The sequence below is a fragment of the Schistocerca nitens genome, chromosome 2 (genome assembly GCF_023898315.1).
Source record: "Schistocerca nitens isolate TAMUIC-IGC-003100 chromosome 2, iqSchNite1.1, whole genome shotgun sequence".
Classification (NCBI taxonomy): Eukaryota; Metazoa; Arthropoda; class Insecta; order Orthoptera; family Acrididae; genus Schistocerca; species Schistocerca nitens.
Genome location: NC_064615.1, coordinates 386,935,028 through 386,960,565, shown reverse-complemented (window position 1 = coordinate 386,960,565; position 25,538 = coordinate 386,935,028). Strand labels below are relative to the sequence as shown.

The 25,538-nt window shown below is 44.4% G+C and overlaps 1 pseudogene; it reads left to right on the top strand.

The window, feature by feature from the left end:
* Nucleotides 1-25,538, top strand: part of LOC126235042 (agrin-like) — a 350,234-nt pseudogene that overhangs the window by 37,217 nt on the left and 287,479 nt on the right.

The window sequence follows — 25,538 nt, the reverse complement described above, 5'->3', positions numbered from 1 at the left end:
GAGATGCAGCAGCAGCAAACAACAACAGCAAAAAATACCACTTCAAGCAGATTATAAATACAGTATAACAATATGTTGGAATGTAAAATTAACAGGCAGCTTGTTGAGAATACTGCTGTTGACATGTCCAGTGTATTTCCTACCACGCAAGCTACGCTGTTATATAGTTTGATATGCAACTGACTGTTGTGTGATGCAGAGAAACGTATCCATCTAACCACATGTCATTCCCTCTACATCTCTTGATCTGCTCAACACTTCTGTGTAATTCTTCAACGTATACGCTTACTGTTTTTACTTCTGCTTTCCTTTAAATGGTGAAACTCATCTGCTGCAGCGAGGCACAGTAAATATCTTTTTTCACTAGTTTAATATCTATGATTCCCAAAATGTAGTTTTGAATTTTGAAATACATCCCCAATCACATGTATTAAATTTCCGTTTGCATGCATCCAGTGTTTTAATATGACTTCAAATGTTATTTAAAATCTGATTATGATGAACGTAATTTTGTTTCCTGTTTGTTGTTTCATGTATGATTTGTTTGTATTATTCAGCTATATGTAACAGAATGCGCAGTCCTTTTGGATGACTCATAAAGATTAACATGCATCCACAAATTTATTTTTATCGTTCTTTTCAAACATTCCATGGTACTTGCTTTCATGTAGGAGTATGTTGAATAGTCATGTATGTCATACTACTCCAGTACTACTTTGAAATATCTATTGAGAAACTTACTTTAGTAAACCCTCATCACTAGCTTTGTAGAGGCCTCATCGCTACTGCTGTGGAGGCCGATGTGTCACTGTTCTTACAGCAGGTCAAGTTGTGAGTTCGCGATACGGCTTCTGGTGCAGGACACTGCTAACACAATTTCTTCCTGCCACTGTTACACAGCTTTCCCTTGGGGTCAGGTAACAGGATAGGAGAACGAAGGTCCTACAAAACACCAACAAATTAGTAACAAACCACACAAATAAGTTAAAAGGTTTACTTATCTTCATGACTAGTTGAATAATGAAGTCTGCAACACTGTATATAATATAACACAAAAAAGGCCCTCAATGGCTAAGTGCAAATGATCACAGTACATAACAAATGCAATTTACAACAACTTTCTGCTTACGTCTAAGAGTTTACTAAAGAGCGTTAGTTGTCTAAGTCAGCCCTGGACGATGATCTATAACCAAGCGCATGAGAGCTAATCTTATATCTACGAAGTAGGCTTCTCTGTTGTCGTCCAGTCAGTAGCAGATTGTGCACAGCAGTATTGGAAAAAGGAGATATCTGGCAGACTCTGCATTGTTGCCAGATGAATACAAGATGGCGGCATGTAGACTTGGCAACAGTGCATGATGTCACCCAAGATGGCGGATTGTGACGGGGAAGTTTGAATTTTTGCGGAGAGATAGGTCAATAGGGCTACCTCCACTAACCTAAACCCCCTATGCTCCACTTCTCCTGAAAATCGGCGGGAAGTTCAAATTTCCAACAGGATAGTGCATCACACCACAGTTATCTCTACTAACCTAAGAAAATCGTGGGAAGATAGGCCACTTGGGTTAACCTAAATTACACGACCACCACTTCTTCCTATGAACTGGCACCAAGTTTGAATTTTGGCGGTAAAGAAAGGTCAATACGCATATCTCTACTAAGCTAAGAAAATGGCGCGAAATAAAGGACACTCATACTAACCTCAGTCACCTGACCGCCACCTCCCCCAGAAAAATGTCGGGAAGTTCAAATTCCAACAGGATAATGCATCACACTGTGGTTATCTCTACTATGGTAAGAAAATCGCGGGAAGATAGCTCACTTGGGCTACCTCCACTAAACTAACTCACCCAACCACCACTTCTTCATATGAACTGGTGCCAAGTTTCTTCGTATGAACTGGCATGGGTATAGCTTTTAACATCGGTAATTGTGTGCACCTGTAAAACGAAGATCGCTTATGACAGTAACATGCAGTAGCCCCTGAAATCGGTTTTTTTTAACAATCACTCAATGGTTTACAGCTCATTGCACCTTGCTAAAGTTTGGGGTTTGTTGAGGAATAATTTCCTGTCTATATCTTCGGAATTATGTTGAGCGAGCGGTCAGTAGACTACTGCTGTGTGGTTGATATCTTGAAGTACAGCGAAAATGGCATAATATTATGGCAAACGATGCGGAAATACTTGTTTTCGTGTAGTCCCAGAGTCTGGAGATGGGTGTAGAAACGCAAGCAAGCAGGCAGATCCGGACCAGAAACAGTAGCGAGTTTGTACTCAGGGGGAACTGAGCTAGTCTTTGCACATTAGCTTTGAGAGTGACTGATTCACTGAGAGCTTTCTGATGTAAAAGGGGTGATTTTGTATGGCGTAGGATACGAATTGTACAAGGGTTATCCCAAAAGTAAGGTCTCCTATTTTTTTTATAAGTTCAAAACTCTGTTTGCGTGGCAGTTGGTCACACTGTTATGAAGAGTCCACACACTGTGTGTAAACATGCGCACGCCACGCTGAGGCGCTCAGTCTTGGCTTGGCAGCCGTTGAGAATGGAGCTCTCGTTGGATGTTACCACCAAGTGCGAATTGTGCGCAGTTATTCGGTTTTTGAACGCAAAGGAGCACTGCGCCGATTACAATCCATCGCCAATTGACGGAAGTGTATGGTGAGTCGTGCATGGATGTCAAAAATGTTCATAAGTGGTGTAGAGAGTTTGCAGCTGGTCGGACCGAAATTCTCGATGAACAAAGGAGCGGGAGACCATCAATTTTCGAGGAGACAGTGTTGAAGGTTGAGCAAAGCATGCGTGAAGGTCGGCGGATCAGCCTGGATGATCTCTGCACGTTGGTTTCTGAGGTTTCCCACTGCTCACAGAATTTTAATGGAAACATTGAACTACTGGAAGGTCTGCGCAAGATGGGTGCCACACATGCTGACTGAGGACCACATGCAGCAACGAGTTGATGCTTCCCACACATCTCTTCACTGCGTTGCAACTGAGCAGGGCAACTTTCTGGACTCAATTGTCACGGGTGGCAAAACCTGGGCATACCACTTTACACCTGAGGCCAAGCAATAATTACGCCAGTGGCGGCATCCTTCGTTGCCGAAGCCATGGAGCTGGCAGTGAGCTGTTATGACATGGGCATAGAAAAACTGCCACAGCATCTACAAAAATGCATAGACAGAAATTGTGATTATGTCGAAAAATAGGTAAATTTTCAAGCTGTAAACTGATTTAAACCACTGTAGAAATAAACAGGTCTATGTACTTATAAAAAAAATAGGAGACCTTAATTTTGGGATTACCCTCGTATGTTTACTACATCGACATGGTACTCATTGATATATTGCTGAGTTGGAGTAGGGAGGACAGTGTAATTGAGTAGTTGTCTTTCCATATTTGATGATATGTATGGAACTTCGCGAGGTTTGGTTGTCGGTGCAATATGGCAATCAGTGTAAAATAGTTTATTGCCACTGAACGTCACATCTGTAGAAAGAAAGAAAAGGCGGACAGTGCTTCCCTAGGACTGAGGAGCATCGTGATATAGTCGGTGTGAGTGTAGGCATATGATAATTTTTTTGTGCGTTGTACAGATATAAAAGATAAATGCACTATTTGCGTAAAATGTGTATATATTGCATTGTAAAGTTACTATGGTTTATGTTGTGGCATGACTAAAGAGGATGACTGTGTGTCCTATCGTGAGGGACTATAGATTCAGCACATTGATAACCATGAGGGTATGAGAGAGATTTTTTATGTGGAAAACTATGTGTGCTATAGATACTGAGATTTGTTCCCGAAGCACAGCCATCAAGAGGAGACATTACGTGTACATCGATCGGTGTCAGACTGTAGCACCAATCATAATATTTAATTGTAGTTACAATGGTAAATATGATCCCGGCTTCCAATATCCTTGTGAGTCTGATTTTGATGATCTGTAAACAGCTTTGTGGGTTTAACTGTCAATGTCATTTAGCGATCTGTGCAAAATAATTTTACCGCTGAAAGTCCTGTCTGCAGAAAGAAAGAAGAGGTGTATGGTGCTTCAATACCGACAGCATCAGTAATTCGGAGGGTAAATTCGATAAGAGCCAATCATAATGCTTGATTCATTCACATCTTTTGTGCTGGGATATAGGAGCCTCTACATAGCCGTGGGAACGTTTGAGTGTGTTGAAAGCAGGAAGGTTAATACGTGATGGACTGGGGTATCGCGATAGGACCGTTGTGAAGAGTGCATTCGATGTTATTCTGCGCTATTTTCGTAAACAGGTTCTGTTAGGGCAACAATTTCTTTGCATACAAACTGAGACATCACGAAAACTCCTACAAAAGTGCACATTAAGTATTTCTGGAACACTATGCAGTTTACTAGAGTTCGACTGAGTTCTTGTTTTTTATATAATCACATGACATGAGTATAAGATTGAGAACGGTTTAGATGGCGAGTCGCCATGCAGATGTTTCACAGTGAGGTGTCAGTCACACTGGGCCGTTAAGCAGGGTTAAGTGGTGTGTCATGTTGTGCTAGGAGCAATGCGCCCTGTGCTACTCTGTCATCAACGGTAAGGACAAGTGTTGTCCGGAGATGTCTCGCATATGGTGGCTGAGCCTTGGAGTTCTGTGACGCCATTATAACAGTAGCTGTGTACGCGAAAATAGAGGCAACTTTCACCTGCATCGGGCGGCAGCTCATGGCTGACTGATCACATCAGCACTGGTGTCTACGTGTAAACATATTTCAATAGGAATTTATCTTGTGTCAAATAAGAAAGGGATGTCGCCACCTCACGCCTGAGGGCACCTGTGTGTAGTTTGACAGCTAACGGCCGCATCACTTGGTGGGAGTTGCCGCTAACCTCCAGTGCACCCTATTGGACAGAGGGTGGCAGGTTGTTCTGTGCATGTCTTTGTTGTATTATTTCAGGAGCAGGTCTGTAAGCTGTGCTGTGAGTTATTTGGACAGTTTACGAGTTGATTTCGTGTCTGCACATCTGTGTACTGCATTATTCAGGAGGAGTCTACATGTCTGTACTGAAATTATTTCGGAAAAGTAGGGGTTGTTTGCGTGTCTGCAGACTGTGTATTGTGATTTCAAGCACATCAGGGCGAGTGTTTCGTGTCAGTGTGATAAATGTACTCCATCTCTAAATAAAATGTTCCAAAATAAAAAGAGTGCACTCCTTCCTTACTCTCTGCAGCAGCTTAGCACAGCCTGAGTCATTTTCATGCCATTTTCCCCCTACAGACCACCATCTAGGATTAGGTCAGAGAAGGGATGACAGTACCCTCTGGTGGCAGTAATGTGTACTAGATCAGTTGGAGTATAGATCTTGAGGCGGAGACATTGCTTGCAAAATAAGAACTTATGTCCGTCATAGGCAGAGTCGTTTTCCCGCCATTTCCCTCCACCTCCTTGGGTTACGTCATGCACTGTGCACATTAGTACACATTAGTACACGTTAGTGCACATTAACCCAACAACATCGGCTGGTTGGGAGACGTGGCGGTCGGTTGAGGATCATGGTGGAGACTTTAACTATTTCCTTCCAAGTCCAGGTGGGTGTGGCATTCGCGAAAATTCATTCCAAATCCACAGTAGTGTTCTCTGGTGGTGTCTATATATACTAGGCCTTGTGGTGAACACAATGTATGCAGCCATCTTGAATAATGGTATTCACATCATGAGATGACATCACGGACGACAGTGCCCTCTGGTGCCGCTACCATGTACTAAGTCAGTTAGAGTCTGGAGCTCTTCTTGGTGAACACATTGTATGCTGCCATGTTGGATAACGATACTTGTGTAATCGCCTGACCTCACGGTAGCACCCTCTGTTTGTGGTGCTGTGTACTAGGTCCAGACCTCGTGGTGAACGCACTGTTTGCCGCCATCTTGGAGTAAGTCATGGATGAGAGCACCCTTTGGTGGTGGCGATGTATACTAAGTCATTTGGTGTCCGGATCTCATGGTGAACACACCAGATGGCCGTACTGTTTTAAATTGTTTAAATAAAGACTTATGTCCAAGTCCTTTTCCCACAAATCCTTAGGAGGAGGTGGGGGTCGGGTGACTGAGGTTAGTACAAGTGTTCTTTCTTGCATGCCACTTTCTTAGATTAGTAGAGATATGCGAATTGATCTTTGTTTACCGCCAAAATTCAAACTTGGCACCAGTTCATACAAAGAAGTGGTGGTCGGGTGAATTAGTTTAGTGGAGGTAGCCCAAATGAGCTATCTTGCCTCGATTTTCTCACCTTAGTAGAGATAACCATGGTGTGATGCATTATCCTGCTGGAATTTGAACTTACTGCCATTAATCTGGGGGAGGTGGTGGTCAGGTGACTGAGATTAGTACAAGTGTCCTTTCTTTCACGCCATTTTCTTAACTTAGTAGAGATAAGCGAATTGACCTTTCTTTACTGCCAAAATTCAAACTTGGCGCCAGTTGATAGGAAGACATGGAGGTCGTATGACTTAGGTTAGCCCAAGTGGACTATATTTCTGCAATTTTCTTACGTTAGTAGAGATAACTGTGGTGTGATGCACTATCCTGTTGGAAATTTGAACGTCCTGCAGTTTTTCTGGGGAAGGGGAGGGGAGGGGGTTTAGGTAAGTGGAGGTAGCCCAGTTGACCTATATTACCGCCAAAATTAAAACTTCCCGTGAAAATCCGCCATCTAGAATGACGTTATAACCGCCATCTTGGATGACCTCTTGGGCTGTTGCCAAGTCTACACGCCAAGTCTACACCCCTTGGATGACATCACTGCCGCCATCTTAGATACATCTAGCAACAATACACCAGAACACTCTTTGTTCCAATACTCTCAGCCAGCACTGGGCCGAGGCGAAGTCGATATATTTGCGCTAGTGTCGAGCCTCTATACCACTGCCACCAGCTCGCATCTTTGTGCCTGTGGTGGTTTTTTTTCTGGCTGTGTCTTGTTCGCACGACAAAGCGTTTACCATCACGATCGGTTGGACAGTTTACTGGGAATGATTCCTCCACATCTGTAGAAAGTTGTCCATGACCTGTGAAGCTGATTTCCGCCCTCGCCCCCCCCCCCTTCTTTTTACAGTATTTTGTTTTTGCAAGTAAGACCTCCACGAATTTGGAATATGCATCACTGACCACTAAACTACCGTTTCAGTGTTTCGAGACGAAGTTCGCGTGACACTGTGAGGTGGGGTTTGCTAGCTGTAAGCTGCTATTAGGAGGTTCTGAAGGTGCTAGGAGTGCGCGCGTGTGTGTGTTGCAGACCCGTGCGCGAGCGTGCGCTGCCTGGAGTCGGAGTGGTGCCAGCTGGACGAGGAGCGGCGGCCCGTGTGCCGCTGCGGCGAGGCCTGCTCGCCGGACGTGTCGCCCGTCTGCGCCTCCGACGGCCGCACCTACGGCAACGAGTGCGAGCTGCGCCGAGAGGCGTGCCGCACGCGCCAGCCGCTGCGCGTCATCTACCGCGGCATGTGCAGCTCCGGTCAGTCGACTCAGCCTAAACGTACCCGTGCGCGCCTGTATTCGTGAGCTCCCTTCCCTTCTTGTTTGGCATTTACACATTTCCATTTCAGTGTCTAAATTGAAATAACTGTACATATAAAACACATATTAATAGTCTATCGGTTACTGCTGCCGATGCCTAAGGGCTTTCTTTTAGTATTGATGTGGATGACACTTTTCCTTATTCAGAGATTTTTGACACTTTTCGTATCACATAGATGACTAGTTTGGATCTTCTGATGGCTTTACTACGCTGCAAAAACCAGTATCATCTCCTAAATATATACACTGACGGAAAAAATCGGAACGCCGAAAAATAATTAATGTAGAGTGATGAAATTTCTGGAACACATTTGTGAGTGTAACGTATTTAAGTGATTAACGTTGCAAAATCAAAGTTTAATGTAAGCGCAAGATAATCCATTGCAAATGTGGAATGCTGGTACATTAATAACCGGTGTAACTGCCAGACTGTGCAATGCAATCATGCACACGTGCATGCATTGTGCTGTACAGGTGCCGAATGTCAGTTTGTGGGATGGAGTTCCATGTCTGTTAAACTTGCTCGATCAATACGGGGACAGTTAATACTGTTCGTGAACGACGCTGGAGCTGTGAGCTAATAATGTCCCATATGTGCTCGGTTGGAGACAGGTCTGGTGATCCAGCAGGCCAAGTCAACATGTCGACACTCTGTAGAGCACGTTAGGTCACAACAGCAGTATGTGTGGGAGAATTATCCTGTTGGAAAATACCCTCTAGAATGCTGCTTATGAATAGCAGTACAACAGTTCGAATCACCAGAATGACGTGCAAATTTGCAGTGAGGGTGCGTCGGATAACGGCGAGAGTGATCCTCCTGCCAAACGAAATCGCACCCCTGACCGTAGCTCCAGGTATAGGACGAATGTGTCTAGCACACAAACAGGTTGGTTGCAGGCACTCACATCGCCTCCTCCTAACCAAGACACGGCCAGCACTGGTACCGAGGTAGAACCAGCTTTCAGCAGAAAACACAACAGACGTCCGCCCTGCCCTGCAATGAGCTCTCGTTTAATACCATTGAAGTCTCAAATGGCGGTGGTTTGGATCAGTGGATGCACGCTACAGGGCGTCTGGCTCGGAGTTGTTTTTGAAATAACCGATTTGTACCAGTTCGTTGTGTCAATAGGTGTCCAAATTGCTGCAGATGTAGTACAATATATCATTCCATATCCCGAACATCATGGTCTTCCTTCTTGGTAGTGCCACGTGGCCGTTTGGAGCCCGGTCTTCTTGCACCGAACATTCTCGTGACCACCACTGCCAGCAATCACGTACAGTGGCTACGGTCCTGCCTAGTCTTTCGGCAATATCGCAGAAGGAACATCATCCAGCTTCTCATAGCTCTATTACACGACCTCGTTGAAATTCGGTATGGTGTTGATAATGACCTGTTTGTGGCCTTAAAAGCAGTCTTGACTAAAACATCAATTCATCACGTCGAATCTCAAACGTAACTAACGTTCATGACTGTTACATTGTGTATTTTTGTATCCTCATTGTGGTGCTACTAGTGCCGCTCTTATGCGATTAACGCGAAATTTGAATACACATCACATTTCAGATGTAGAAAGACGCCTGCCAACTTTCGTTTATGTCGCACAACTAATTTTCCGTCGATGTAACGGTACATATAAAATGCAGATTAATAGTCTACCGGCTACTGACGTCTGTGGTCAACGTGTTTCTTTTAGTGCTGATGTGGATATTGTCATATTTTGCCTCATTCAGAGATCATTGTAACTTTTCCGCAAGTTATAGATATCGTGCCGTTTTGCAACTGCTTTAGATCTTCTGATGACTTTTCTGGACGGCAAATAGCAGTATCATCTGCAAATGATGTGAGATTATATGCCAAATCGTTTATGTACGAGTAGACCAGGAACAACAGAAGGCATATAACACTTCCTTGGGGAACGCCCGATGTCACTTCTGTTTTACTCGATGATTTACCGTCGATTACTACGTTCTGTGATCTTACTGGTACCAAATCACGTGTTACTCCATAGGAACGAAATTTTCATTATAAGTCACTTGTTCAAAAGCCTTCCGGAAATATTGAAATATGGAATACATTTGAGGACCCGTGTTAATAGCAGTCATTACTTCACGAGACTAAAGAGCTTGTTGTGTTGCAGATAAACGATATTTCCTGAATCTGTGTTATATGTTAGCAGACCGTTTTGTTGAAGATAATTCCTAATGTCAGAACAGAGAATATGTTCCAAACACTTGCTGTTAATCGACGTCAGTGATATGGGTCTTTAATTCATCGGATTACTCCTAGTCGTCTTCTTCTGTATTGGTATGATCTGTGCAACACTGCATGCTTTTGGCAAGGCAAACGATCTCTTGAATATGATTGCGAAGTATGGGGCTTTTGTATCAGCATTCTCTGAAAGTAAGCCTTTATTTTCATTTACGCTCCTTCGCTACACCGAAGTTCCTCATTTTGGTAGCTATTTTTGATTCGAATTCTCGGACACTTACTTCATCTTCTTTGGCAAAGGAATTTCGGAAATTTCCTGCGCTGCATTAGGCCGTCTGGTACAGCAACCGTATGTAGAATACATGAATTAAAAACAATGTTGGTTGGAACTTATTAACGACGCGTTTCGCCTTCGTGGGACATCTTAGAATTTTCCTGTTACAAAGTATTAAGAACAATAAACCTGGTGTGTGCTAGACTGAAGTATCTGATTCGATGCATTCTTTAGTCCAGCACATAGTCGTTTTATTGTCTTTAATATTGTGTGACAGGAAAATTGTAAGATAATCTGAGACCTGCTACGAAGGTGAAACGCGTTGTTGATAAAAGAATATCGAATTTCGGAAAATTACGTTTAATAACTCCGCTTAAGTAACGCTGTCATAGGTAACATAAGCAATGGTATCGTGCAGTGAAGGTACTGATGGTGCCTTGCCGCTGGTGTAGCCTACTTAACATACGACTATCTCTTCGGGTTTTCTGACAGATTACACACCTTTCATCTTTTTTTTAATAAAACTGTTGAATTTTTATTTACGAGGGTTGCCCAGAAAGTAATGCACCGTATCTTTTTCTTCAACAATTCTTCATTGAACATAATGATAATTACACACTAAGGAATGGTGTTTTATTTACACATTGTATTTTTCCACGTAATCTCCATCCCGTTCTATGACATTCCGCCAGCGCGAAACAAGGGCGTGTATGCCCTGTCAGTGCCAATCCTTGTCCTGGTGGTAGAGCTAGTGCTTCACTGTGTGAACTTCCTCTGCTGATTAATAGATGGAGCGCCAACTGCCGAGTCGTGATGTCGCGAATGACAACATCAGCTGGCTGCAACATGTCAGGTGTGACAGCCATGGATGGTCCGCCCGACCGCTGCAAATCGTGGAGCTCCGCCGAACCGCCTTCTGATGACCTCACCCTCCTCGTCCAGCGACTAACTGTACTTCTGTCGACAGCAGATGCTCCACAGAGTTTACACAAGTGTTCGTAAATATTCCTCAGAGTTTCTTCCTCTGCCGTGAGAAATTCAATGACGGCACGTTGCTTGTAACGTACACCACCTACAGACGCCATTTTGAAACCTGCAGTTTGTCGGAAGTGATGTAACTTGGCGCGGTTACTCACAAGGGAACCTCCCCATCGCACCCCCCTCAGATTTAGTTATAAGATGGCACACTGGATAGGCCTTGAAAAACTTAACTCAGATTAATCGAGAAAACAGGAAGAAGTTGTGTGGAACTATGAAAAAACTAAGCAAAATATACAACTGAGTAGGCCATGTCGAAGATAGGCAACATCAAGGAGAATGTGAGCTCAGGAGCTCCGTGGTCCCGTGGTGAGCGTGAGCAGGTGCGGAGCAAGAGGACCGTGGTTCAAGTCTTCCGTCGTGCGAAAAGTTTAATTTTTTTTAATTTTCAGACAATTATTATCTGTCCGTCCGTCCGTCCGATGCGAGGTAACTGCGCCGTAGTATGGGGACGCTACACCTAAACAAACATCGAAACACACGGCTTCAGTCGACTACAGTGCACGGAAGAGAGAGTATTCCTGCTAACGAGGCTCCCTCGCTGGCAGTTGATTGTTCGCTACTTTGGGCGAGAGTGCATTAAATACGTGAGATGTATTCCGTGGGCAATATGAATCCAGCAAATATAGCTCGTGACTTCAATAACAAGGCACGTCCTTTCGTCGACTAATCGCACGGTTTTGCGGTGCGGTCGCAAAACACTGATACTAAACTTATTACAGTGAACAGAGACGTCAATGAACGAACGGACAGATCATTACTTTGCGAAAATAAAGAAAGTAAACTTTTCACTCGAGGGAAGACTTGAACCAACGACCTCTCGTTCCGCAGCTGCTCACGCTGACCACGGGACCACGGCGCTGCTGAGCTCACATTATCCTTGATGTTGCCTATCTTCCACATGCGCTACTCAGTTTGTATATTTTGCTTATTTTTTTTCATAGTTCCACAGAACTTCTTCCTGTTTTCTCGATTGATCTGTGTTCAGTTTTTCAAGGCCTATCCAGTGTGCCAACTTATAGCTAAATCTGGGGGGGGGGGGGGGAGGGTGATGGGGAGGTTCCCTTGTCAGGAGACTTCAAATAATACGTGCGTAACGTTTCGCATTCGTAGCAATGTTTTTGGGTGAGAAAAAAATATGCGATGCATTACTTTCTGGGCAACCCCGTACAACCAAAAGTTTGCTTATGTGGTGTCCTTATGAATGAGGGAGGAAGAGTGTTGGCTGTAACCTGATCTCGTTCAGGGGTCATATTCCTAGAGAGGTTGCGAACTACTGGAGCTGCCACTTGCTGCCGGCTGTAGGCACGCCTGATTGTTGACGTGTCGGCCGCAGGGAGCAACCCGTGCGCGGCGCTGCAGTGCTCGGGCCCCGGGCAGCGGTGCGCCATCAGCAAGCTGGGGCTGGCGCGCTGCGAGTGCCCGCCGGCCTGCGAGCCCGTGCTGCGGCCCGTGTGCGGCAGCGACGCGCTCACCTACCCCAGCGCCTGCGAGCTGGCGCGCGCCGCCTGCCTCGCCCGGCAGCACGTCGCCGTCGCCCACCACGGGCCCTGCGGTCAGTACCGCTCGCTGCAGCTCCCACCACTAGCACTAGCACTAGTTAGTAGTACGGGGTGGGGCAAATAAGAGTGGCCCGGACAAAAGAGTTCCAGGATACAAACACAGCAGAAGACAGGAAATACACCCAATAATATCACTATAGAAGATGCTGAAAGTGACACCATTCACCTCTTGGCGCTTCTGGGCTCTGGTCAGCAAGTTGCTGCAGGCGGATCTAAGATAGACTGGTGGATTTCTGCAGTCTCATCGGAAGTGTTCTGCTGCAGCTGTTAAAGACTACGAGGGTTAGACATAGGGCTTGCCACACGATGTAATAGCACACTGACAGATCATGCGACTTGGGTGGCCAGCGAGGGCCACGACCAGATTGTAGGTCCAGGTGGAGTATTCATCCGTATGATCGACGAGATATGCTAGGCTCTTGCGGCAGGCGTCGGGATGATTTGGTAGCACTCTGAAACCTCTTCTGGTGAATTTCAGCCACATTTTCTGGTGTGCGGATACGTTTCGGCATGTTTTCGACTTGGCCAAAACAGATTCTGTCTGACACCATTTTCAGACTAAGCATTGTATGGCATTCTTTGCTGCCACATTGACACCATTAAACCTCAGCAAACAACTGACCTCATCGTGATTAAAATTCTTCTGGGTATTATGCCGCGTCATTGCTAAAAAACTAACAACAATAATAAACTAAAACCGACGTTTCGGCCGAATTGCAACGGCCTTCCTCAGGGCACGACTGGTTTTGCATGGGGATAGGTGCTTCTATTTATTACAGACTATCGATGTCTGACGTCACTGTTGTAAAACTTTTAATTGGCCCTCTAATATGATTGGCTAGTCATGACGCAAGGGAAGATGGAAACGTCGGTTTTAGTTTATTACTGTTGTTAGTTTTTTAGCAATGACGCGGCATAATACCCAGAAGAATTTGAATCACTATGACACCGGCCGCGGAAGCCTATGTTCTTATGTATATAACTGGCCACACCGTTTCCGCGACTTTATTATCACGTAACTTTCCGCAACGAACACCCGTTGCTCCACTAAGAGTACCATCGTCCCCTTTGCACTGCTCGACTCACACTGACATAGCCCGAACTACGCTCTGAATCGGTGTGGACCACGTGGCGGGCGTACACATAGTTTGCGCGTCACGGAGTGTATGCATACATTCACGCCCAATTGTATCCACTCGTCCGGGCAATTTTTATTTGCCCCACCCTGTACTAGCACTGCTTTTATTCATCCGCGCATTTCTTTCACTAGGAAACTGGACATGTCACGTTAACCAGCTTCACTACCTTTCTTATAACTTTGTTCGTTATGAAGATATGAACAGCACTACGTCTTTTTTAAACCGAACCCTGCATTTTTTATTCGGTAATCATCTTCCTCATCTCAAGAACTATTCTAATACATATCACAGTGTGCCAGTTACACACACGTGAAGTTGTTAAAAACGTAACACTACTGTTCTAGCGTAGAGTTTAGGTATCCAGGTTAAAGTACAATGAGGTAACAAAAGTCATGTCATACGTCCTAATATCGTGTCGGACGCCCTTTTGGCCGGTGTAGTGCAGCAGCGCTCGTGGTCGTGCGGTAGCGTTCTCGCTTCCCACGCCCGGGTTCCCGGGTTCGATTCCCGGCGGTGTCAGGGATTTTCTCTGCCTCGTGATGCCTGGGTGTTGTGTGCTGTCGTTAGGTTTAAGTAGTTATAAGTTATAGGGGACTGATGACCATAGATGTTAAGTCCCATAGGGCTCAGAGCCAATAGAACCATTTTTAGTGCAGCAGCTCAACGCAACACGGACTCAAAACGTCATTGGAATTCCCCTGCAAAATTAATGAGTCATGCTGTCTTTGTAGCGCTCCACAACTGTGATAGCGTTGCCAGTGCAGGATTTTTAGCACTGACTGACCTTGCAATTAGGTACCACAAATGTTAGATGGGGCTCATGTCGGTAATGTGGTTGGCCATATCATTCGCTCTAACTATCCAGGATGTTCTTGAAACCAATCGCGAACCATTGTGGCCCGGTGACATGGCGCATTGTCATCCTTAAAAATTCCATCGTTCTTTGGGAACAAGACGTGCATGAATGGCTGCAAATGCTCTCTAACCAGCCGAACATCCAGAAGACCCAAGCCACTCCACGTAAAAACAGAACATACCATTATGGAGCCACCACCAGCTGGCACAGTATCTTGTTCACAACCAGGATCCATAGCTTCGCGGGGTCTGCACCACACTTGAACACTACTGTCAGCTATTACCAACTGAAATGGGGACTCATCTGACCAGGTCACGGTTTGCCAGTTTTCTAGCGTCCAGCCGATATGGTTACGAGCCCAGGAGAGGCTCTGCACTCCCTGTCGTGCTTTTAGCAGAGGCCCTCGCGTCGGTCGTCAGCCGCCATAGCCCATTAACGTCGAATTTCGCCACGTTAATCTAACGGTTAGTTCGTCCTACGTTCCACATTGATTTCTGCGTTTTTTTTACGTAATGTTGCTTGTCTGTTAGCACTACAACTCTACGCCATCTCCGCTATTCTCGATAATTAAGTGAAGGCTGTCAGCCACTGCGTTGTCTGTGGTAAGAGGTAATGCCTCAGACGTTTTATTCTTGGCACACTGTTGGCACTGTGTATCTCGGAATACTGAATTCCTTAACGATTTCTCCCACGCCCGGGTTCCCTGGTTCGATTCCCGGCGGGGTCAGGGATTTTCTCTGCCTCGTGATGACTGGGTGTTGTGTGCTGTCCTTAGGTTAGTTAGGTTTAAGTAGTTCTAAGTTCTAGGAGACTGATGACCATACATGTTAAGTCCCATAGTGCTCAGAGCTATTTGAACCATTTGAACCTTAACGATTTCCAAAATGGAATGTACCATGCGTCTAACTTCAACTACCATTCTGCGTTCACAGTCTGTTAATTCCCGTTGTGCGGCCATAATTGCGTCAGAAACCTTTACACAAGGATCACCTGAGTAAAAATGACTGCCCTGTTATACTTTGTGTACTCGATGCTGCCGTCATTTGTATATTTGCATATCGCTATCCCATGACATCTGTCACGCCATTGTAAACTCACCCACGTGCCGGATTTGACAGTAAACAAACAGAACACGAGGACATCGCACATCGGCCACTCAGTCAATAGTCTTCAGCTGAAGGTTTGAGAGACAACAGTGTATACCAACGAAGAAAAGGAACAAATGTAGCTCTTATAGGGAGAATGTAAGTTACCAGATACGTAATTGCAATAATGCTTTCGTATTTACAATCCGGGTATACGCTATATAGTGCTGTAGTACTTACAAATGAAACGTGGGATAAAAACATCCTCGATTAAAAAACCACATCGTTGCTTTTTTTTATTGTTACTCAGAGGTACTATCCTAAGAGCGGTATCCTGACAAGAACCCACGTTTCTCGTCTTGTTGTCGCGCTTCAGGACACAAGAAATATCAACTCAAACTTATAATATGCATAGATAAGTAGCATTCCTACCTTTTCTTCGTTGGTGTGGGCGTTCTCTCGCACAAACCTTCAGTTGAAGAGTGTTGACTGAATGACCAGAGTACATTTTTCATCTGTTTCTATTTGTTTACCGTGAGTACGTGAATGAGATAACGATGCCTGGGTACCTGCAGTGTACGCTAGAAAACCAGAGTACATGTCAGTTTTGTGTTACATCTTTGACAACTTCATGCGTATGTGACTGGTAGGCTGTGATCCGTTTTTAAAGTTATTTCCGATGGTCGAGTTAAAAGTGCACCCTGTTTACAGAACACTTACATGCTTACGCGGCTAGTTTCGCAAGACTGGGACAACTTGTCGACCATAACCTTATACTAGAACCATCCTACATTTCTTTGAAGTATTTTGGAGAAAGCACGGAAAAACGAAAGGAGATGACCTCATACAGACTGTACCTCCATACACCCAAATTCATGTTCAGTCTGTATAAAACAGCGCAATCTTATTCCGTTTAGCCGTAGTGTACAATACTGTTTTGAAAATAGGTTATCTAATAAAGTGAAAAGTTCATTTCTCATTAGCATTCACTACACACACACACACTCTACGCGCATATTTTGTAATGTAACCTTACACACAGTATCAGCTGGACATCATGACCGTAACGACGATGTATGACATCTATTTCTTGTACGGTGATTTCCCATTTGCTTGCCCAGAAAATTTAGTCAGAATCCCTCTGTAAGGAGCGAGATGCTGATCTCAGAAAGACAATAAGGCGTTAGTATTACCACTGCAGAGCTTGGGGAGTAAAGTTTCCCAAAACAGAAAAGAAATTTTATAGTGCTAAAGTGCTATGTGAGGTAACACAGCTGATTTATTATTGTTAAAATTATTATTATTTACTTGTTTTACATTTTTTACCAAACCCTTAGTATATTATCTAAGTACTCCCCAAATATACAGAATGTATTGCTAAATAGCCTTTATAAATAAGTTAGTTTTAGTAATCTCTTTAACCTCATTGGAAAATTTATTATACAGTTTTGTTCTTTTGGAGAAAATGAAGTTTGAATTTTATGCTTATGATTTTTACTTGTTCCATAGTCGTGGACAGAGCATTTTGTGCCGTAACTGTCAAGGTAATTTTTATGTCCGTAACTGATTTGTAAAAGTACTCATACAGTATGGTTATAAAATACCCAGTATTTTGAGCGGGTCAATGCAATAATCCCGTTTCTTGCTTTCGGTTATTACTTTTATGGACCTTTTCAGTATTTTGGAAACTGTGTTCATATCTTGGCCATTGGTCCCCAAAAAATGATTCCAGAGATAAGTGGTGAGTGCACAAGTGGACAATATGTAAGTAAATGACATTGGCTTTTACATACTGCTCATACGACTCTAGGAGCACAACAAGCTACTTACTAGCATATTATGCAGCAAAGCAAACTGAAGGCCTTGCCTGGTGGCAGCACCATCGTGATTACTCCCTTGTGACGAGGAGCGAAGGTATCAACAGCAACAGCACTTTTACAGATGGTGTTCTATGTCCTGCATAGTATTTCCACTAAACTTTGGCCAGCATATTTTATTACACAAAACGTCTTGTACACTACCATTGTGGCAATATTTATCGACAGGGTGAAGGATCTGAATCAATGTTTCGTTTGCATGAAGCATTGGTGTCTTTACTTTGATGCTTCACTTTTCCATAGGACTCTAATGTTATGGCTTTTTTGAAACTATGTAATCTCCCACTCACACACTAATTCGTTTTTTCTGGCAGCTTTTTAAACTGAATTCCATATATGGAACAATATTTCCTAGCTACCCTTGTTCTCTGAGGTAGAAGTTGCGAAGTTTCCACGAAGTTCGTATTTCGTTATGCAACGGTAGCTAACGGTTAATGCTGCTGAATTGTTCTTCCACACAGCATCCCATACGAGAAAACTAGTTGCGTCTTTACCTGTGGTAGTTTAGGTACTTGTGCTAAGCACTGCTCTGTTTAAAAAGAGTAGCTCGACATAGTCATAGAATCCAGCCACACATATCTGTTTTGATGCCCTGCAGTTAATGCGATGGAAATGACAATAACCGGTAGCTGTGATCCTGCAGTCTAATAGTCTATGCATTGGCCAGAATTGCGAGATAATAAAATATAAAAAAAATATAGAATGAAAGTTGAATGGATAATTTAATAGCAAGGGTTCAATTCCAACGACTGTAATTTATGTAAACGACAGAGAATTGTGTTGAATAATGTTGATTCAAGAAAAGACACCTCAGATAAGCGGGAAGTGGTCCTACAATATTCAGTTAAAATACAGACAAAAATTCTCTTATGAAATGCAGTAAAGTTACGTTGAGAGCGTTATGAGAATGGTAACAAAATCCCCAAGTTGAACAGTCATCGAACAGACAAGAAAGCTAAGTCCGTTTCATAATTACAGTACATGAGATATTCACCAGATCAAAACAGTTGTGTTCAACCTGATTATTTACAAATTATGATACATGATACAAAGAACAGTAACTCATGCCCTGTCTATCCTCATTTCCGTGATACATGCTATGTAACTTAAGAGTCCTATTCTGGAGCACATTCAGACCTCTCCAAATATAAAGTCCCTTCAGAAATTAAGCTACGGTAATGGCCGTTCACCATCCAGAATCAAACGCCTGCACTACCGAATCATGCGCGTTACCCCAGGCTCTTCAATAACTCGACATAACGTGTCCAGAACCGCCCACTTCAGCTCTTCACTCGGGAAGTCTCAGACTTTCTTATGTTCTACAGACATGATTCGACTCACTTGACTACTTCCTCACACTAAACTAATATATTACAACAATATTTAACTAAAAGAAATGTTATAAGCATTTGGTCACGTTCAGACCAGGTACAATGAATATAAATAAAGGTATGTCCATGAATAAATAAACCAGTATTCTTGTACAAGGTCGCTCATAATAAATGACAACAGATTGTCCTTAAATGTTAATTAAATACTTAATTATTCCTTCTTGACAGAAGTGTCTTTTGGTTCTCTTTTCAGTTGTGGTATCCGCTAACCCATGTGATGACCACATTCAAATTAGCACAGTTTCTTTAATAGCACTCTGCTATCAACATTTCAATAAAGTTACTGATAAAATAGTGAAGGGTTCATTGAATGACTACATAAGTATGAGGAAATGTTTGATACTGAAGTATTGTAAATGTGGAGAACACGATGGGATGGGAAACAGATAGAAAGATATAGAAGACATAATAAATCAAGAAGCGGGGAGTGTGTGGAGGATGATCGAGGGCAGTAAACCCAAGGCGTCTGACTGTTGCAGATGCGTGGCTCGTGTGTGTTCAGGCACTGTCATGCTGAAGGAGAGACTGCTCCATGTGTGGACGAGCTCTTAGATATCGAAAGTCGATTACAATACGTGAAACGCCCGCTAGATCACGCAGGGCTGAGGAAATTAGTATTGTGGAAAGGGCCAAGGGAGTCGGATTCATTTCACAATTGTAATTTATTATCATTTAGTTCACAAATACACTTTTGAAATACTCAAATTTGCTTCGCGGCTGAAGGCCTCCAAACAGATGCTTTAGAATAAGTTCAATTTTGAAAATACATGACACACAGTTAAATCTACGAATAAGATAAATCGTATACATATATGAGATCAGCATGTGAAGCGGCTGAAGGCCGCCGGATTAAATCTTCAAAATTCCAAATATACTATGATGATTAAATGGTTCAAATGGCTCTGAGCACTATGGGTCTTAACTGCCGAGGTCATCAGTCCCCTAGAACTTATAACTACTTAAACCTAACTAACGTAAGGACATCACACACATCCATGCCCGAGGCAGGATCCCAACCTGTGACCGTAGCGGTCACGCGGTTCCAGACTGTAGCGCCTAGAACCGCTCGGCCACACCGGCCGGCTATGATGATTAGTGAAGGCAGAAGGCCACAATGTTTTAAGATGCTAACATGGCCCACAAGGTGCACAGAAAGAGAGAAACAAACGGAATAAGATGACTTAGGGCCGCAAAGTTAAGTTCTGAAAATTAAGGATATATATATATATATATATATATATATATATATATATATATATATATATATATATATATATTGCAACAATCGGTAAAACAATATATTAAGTTTAAAAATTTCCTTTTTGCAACAGCAACGGCGGAAGGCCCAATAACTTGTAAAATCTTTCAGAGGAAATTACAATAACCTTTTAAGAGCGGAAGGCGATAATGTTTGGACTTGAAGGAAACTCTGAAAACATGTTTCATGGGCTGGAGGAACATTACTAAACTTGTCAAATCAAAAATATAAAATACAGTTAAATTACAACAACATAAACACTGCCAAAAGGATAATTAAGAGAACGGCACTCGGGAGTCTCCAGTGGATCGGTCTCCCCTCGTTCACTTAGGCGAGACAGGTGGTGAGTCCAACTACACTTAATTCGTGCGAACCCAACCAAGGGACAGTCACGGACCAACCGACCAATCGCTTGCTTGCCACGACAGTGTACACGAGAATTCAAGGCTCCAAAAAATTACATCTATCACTATCCCCAAACAAACACGTATGTGAACTGAGCTGCCAAAATTACACACCATGTTGGGCAGCAGCAACAGTTGAGGAAAAGACACTGCCTGAAACTACGTTAGCGGCCAGGGCAGGTAACCAGAACACAAACGGCCACAAGGCAGAAAATTCCACTGGTTCACTTAACTACGAAACAAGATAATACGGCTGACTTCACCCAAAATGAACACTGCCTGAATTTATGTTAGCGGCCAGGTCAGGTAACCAGAATACTAACGGCCACAAGGCAGAAAATTCCGCTGGTGCACTTGACTAAGGATAAATTAATTTGATCAATTCCACCTGACGTCAGCTATCTCGAATACTTCACTCGTTGTTGCTCACAGGAAAACCTTCGCAACAGTGAACCACCGAAACGAACCACCACAACATGAATGGACGTGGCTTGGGTACTTGTAACCACTACTCAACTTTGCCATCCTGAGTCGGTGAACCACGAAGCTCGTAGCGATCGGACAGCTCCACACACACTCCGACACTGCGCAGGGACCGCCAGCGGATCCATCCGATTGCACCGCGCGGAGATAACTTCCCTGGTCCGCAGCAACCGACCGACTCTTCTGAATGCCGACAACATCTAAAATAGTCGTCATTGGGCATACGCCAACTACACACACAATCTGAAAAACACTTGCACGAGAACCTGACCGATACCCAACAGTAACTAAGCATGCCCAAAAACAAATCGGGAGTCGATGCATAGACACACAGCCGACTCATGAAGGATCGGCGAGCCAAAACGCGTCGTCCGGTTGGACGACCGGCAGATGATCCACCAAGACCGTGGCCCAGCTCAAGTGCTGCGTGGCGGCAATAGTCGGGCGAGCCATGTCGACTCAGAGCTCACTGCTGCTCGAACCCGACTGCCCTAATGCCGCATTGCAACTTCCCGACTGGCAGGTCCGGAATGCGCTCCAGACGCGTTCCAACTGACTGACAGCCCGAACTCGCTTACGAGAGACAACGACCGGGAAGTAGTAGTAGTCGAACAAAGATACTACAAGAGGGGGTATATCGATACGCGGTTCTAGCGCCGGTCATGGTCAGGCAAAGCAACAACTCAGTGACAGCAGTAATTTAAATTAACGTAGTGAAGTGGGAGTACGTTAAAAACAGGGTGTAAAGTAGATGATGGCGGGAACACGAGCCACGCACGGCTCTATACGCTATTTCTCACGAACCGAGATAGTTACGCTGCATACCGCCATGTTACACGCTACATTTCGGAGCCCTCTACCGGCAGAGGGTTGCAACTGGCATCCGTGAAGCGGGAAGGTCGACTGAGTAATATGCATGACTTGCGATACACTCCAATACAAAAAACAACGCATCACGAAATGGGACAGAAATCGGTTGATGTGATATACCTGTAGAGACAAACAAATGATTACAATTTCAGGAAAAATGGGTGTTTTATTTAAGAGAAGTTGCTTCGCAAACTGAGCAAGTCAGTAACACGTTGGTCCACCTATGGCCCTACTGCAAGCCTTTCGGCTTGCCATTGATTCATAGAGTTGTTGGACGTCCTCCTGTGGGGTATCGTGCCAGATTCTGTCCAATTGGAGCGTTAGATCGCCAGTCCCGAGCTGTTTGGAGGGCCTACCCATAACGCTCCGAATGTTCGCATTGGGGAGAGGTCAGGCGACCTTGCTGGGTGAGGAAGGGTTTATAAACCACGAAAACAAGCAGCAGAAACTCTCGCCGTGTGTTGGCGGGCACTATCCTACTGAAATGTAAGGGCAGTATGGCTTGCCTTGAAGAGCAAAGAATATCGTCGACGTACGGCTATGCTGCAATGGTGCCGCAGATGACAACCAAAGGTGTCCTGCTACCAAATGTAATGGCACCCCTGACCATCACTACTGGCTGTCGGGCCGTATGGCGGGCGACAGTCAGGCTGGTATCCCACGCTGTCTGAGGGGTCTCCAGACACGTCTGCGGCCTGGAGTGTAGCTGACTGGAAAGGAACTGACGCTTCTAACTGAGCCCCGACCTGCAGCGAAGACGTGTCTGGAGACGCCCCAGACAGTGGTGGAATACCAACCTGACCGTCGCCCACCATATGACCCGACAACAGGAATGAAGGACTGTTGTGCCATTTTGTTTCGTAGCACCACCACTTTGCTCGTTATGCACGGTATCCCCACAGCACAGCTGTACATCGACTGTATTCTATACCCCGTTTAGTAGCCCTTAATAGCAACCACCCTGGGTTTACATTTCAGCAAGATAATGCCCGTCAGCACACGGTGAGAGTCGTTGCCAGACTCTACCTGGCCAGCAAGGTTGCTGGACCTCTGCCCAACTGAGAATGTGAGGAGCATTATGGGCAGGGAACTCCGACCATCTCGGGATTTTGACGATGTAACACTCCAGTTGGACAGAATTTAGTACGATATTCCTCATGAGGCTACCAATCAATTTCAAGCCGAACAATTGCTTGCTCAGTTTGTGACGCTCCTTCTCTTGAATAAATCATCCAATATTTCTGAAATTGTGATCGTTTGTTTGTACTTATATTCACATCAAATCTACCGATTTCTGTCATATTCGGATGATTACTTCGTGGTCCTTTCTTTTTTAAAAAAAGGAAAGAAAGATAAAAAATAAGAAGGAAAAGTGTATTCTCAACCTATACTGAGAACATTTCAGCACGCCCTCATAGATTGGGAATGAGACACTGAAAGTAATAGATGAATTCTGACATTTAAGAAGCAAAATAACTAATTTACAATTTGCATTAGTGATCTAGTGGATAACGTTGGAGCTTCATGAGGCTATTCGCAGACGATTCTTTCGTGCAGCAAGATCTGCAGAGGATCGATGATTGGTGCAGGGATTGTCAGTTTTTTACTGAAGGTAAGTACGTATAATGCATTGCGAATAAATAGGCGAAGAAATCTACTACTCTTAAATTACACTACTGACGAAAAGTCATTGGAAACAGTTACTACAGCAAAATACCTAGGGGTACCCGTCGAGAACAACCTAAAGTGGAATGTCCAAATAATAGGAAAAGTAGATGCCAATCTGAAGTTTAGTGGAAGAACCTTAAGAAAACGTAATTCATCCACGAAAGAAGTAACTAAATGTTAGGGATCTTTTCTGAAGGTATTTTTCTTACATATAGCCCTCTGCAGAAGTGAAACGTGGACAGCAAACAGTTCTACCGATTCTTGACTATTGTTCATCAGACGCGGACACTTATGAAGTAGCAGCAACAGAAGAAATAGAGGAAATCCAGCGAAGGGCAGCGCGTTTCTTTACAGGATCGTATACACGGCGGGAGAGCCTTACGGAGATGGTCAACACACTCCAGTGGCTGCAAGAGCGGCGTTGCACATCACGGAGAGGTTTATTCATCAAATTTCATGAGTTCAAGTTTCATGAAGAATTGTGGCAACACACTTCAAAAAAAGTTTTGCATCACCCGATTCCCAGAACTCCTGAAGACAGACGTTCACTGTCGATATTGTATCACAGACACACTCCCTTTGACTATTCAGAGATGTCACTAAACGCGCCCAAAGACGTAAACAACCATGCATAAGCAGCGCCAGGGGGTCAGACAGCGGATCACTTCCAGTCATTCCACAAGGAAGGAGGTATACGGCTCGTGTTGACTGTAGTTCAACTATGCCTAGGCGGTCAGTAACGCGGTTCGACCGCGCCCGCATTGTTACTTTGTGCCAGGAAGGGCTCTCAACAAGGGAAGTGTTCAGGGGTCTCGGAGTGAACCGAAGCGATGTTGTTCTGACATGGAGGGGATACAGAGAGAGGAACTGTCGATGACATGCCTCGCTCAGGCCGCCCAAGGGCTACTACTGCAGTGGATGACCGCTACCTAGGGATTATGGCTCGGAGGAAACCTGACAGCAACCCCATCATGTTGAATAATGGTTTTCGTGCAGCCACAGGACGTCGTGTTATGACTACAAATGTGCGTAATAGGATGCATGATGCGCAATTTCTCGCCCGACGTCCAAGGCGAGGTCCATCTTTGCAACCACGACACCATGCAACGCTGTACAGATAAATCCAACAACATGCCGAATAGACCGCTCAGGATTGGCATCACGTTGCCTTCACCGATGAGTGTCATATATGCCTTCAACCAGACAATAATCGGAGACGTGTTTGGAGGCAACCCGGTCAGACTAAATGCCTGAGACACTCTGTCCAGCGAGTTCAGCGGAGGTTTCCTGATGTTTCGGGATAGCATTTTGTGGGGCCGACGTACGCCGCTAGTGGTTCACGGAAGGCGCCGTAAGGGCTGTTCGATACGTGAATGCCATCCTTCGACTGGTAGCGCAACCACATCGGTAGCGCATTGGCCAGGCATTCGTCTTCATGAAGGACAATTCGCGCCCCCACCGCGCACATCTTGTGAATGACTTCCTTCAGGATAACGACATCGCCCGACTTGAGTGGCCAGCATGTTCTTCAGACATGAACCCTGTCAAACATGCCTGGGATAGTTTGAAAAGGGCTGTTTATGGACTACGTGCCCCGCCAACCACTCTCAGGGATCTACGCCGAATCGCCGTTGAGAAATGGGACAATCTGGACCAACAGTGCCTTGATGAACTTGTGGATAGTATGCCACGACGAATACAGGCATGCATCAATGCAAGAGGACGTGCTACTGGTTATTAGAGGTACCGCTGTGTATAGCAGGTCGTACAACATGCAATGTGTGGTTTTCATGAGCAATAAAAAGGGCGGACATGATGTTTATGTTGATCTTTATTCCAATTTTCTTTACAGGTTCCGGAGATTTCGCAACCGAG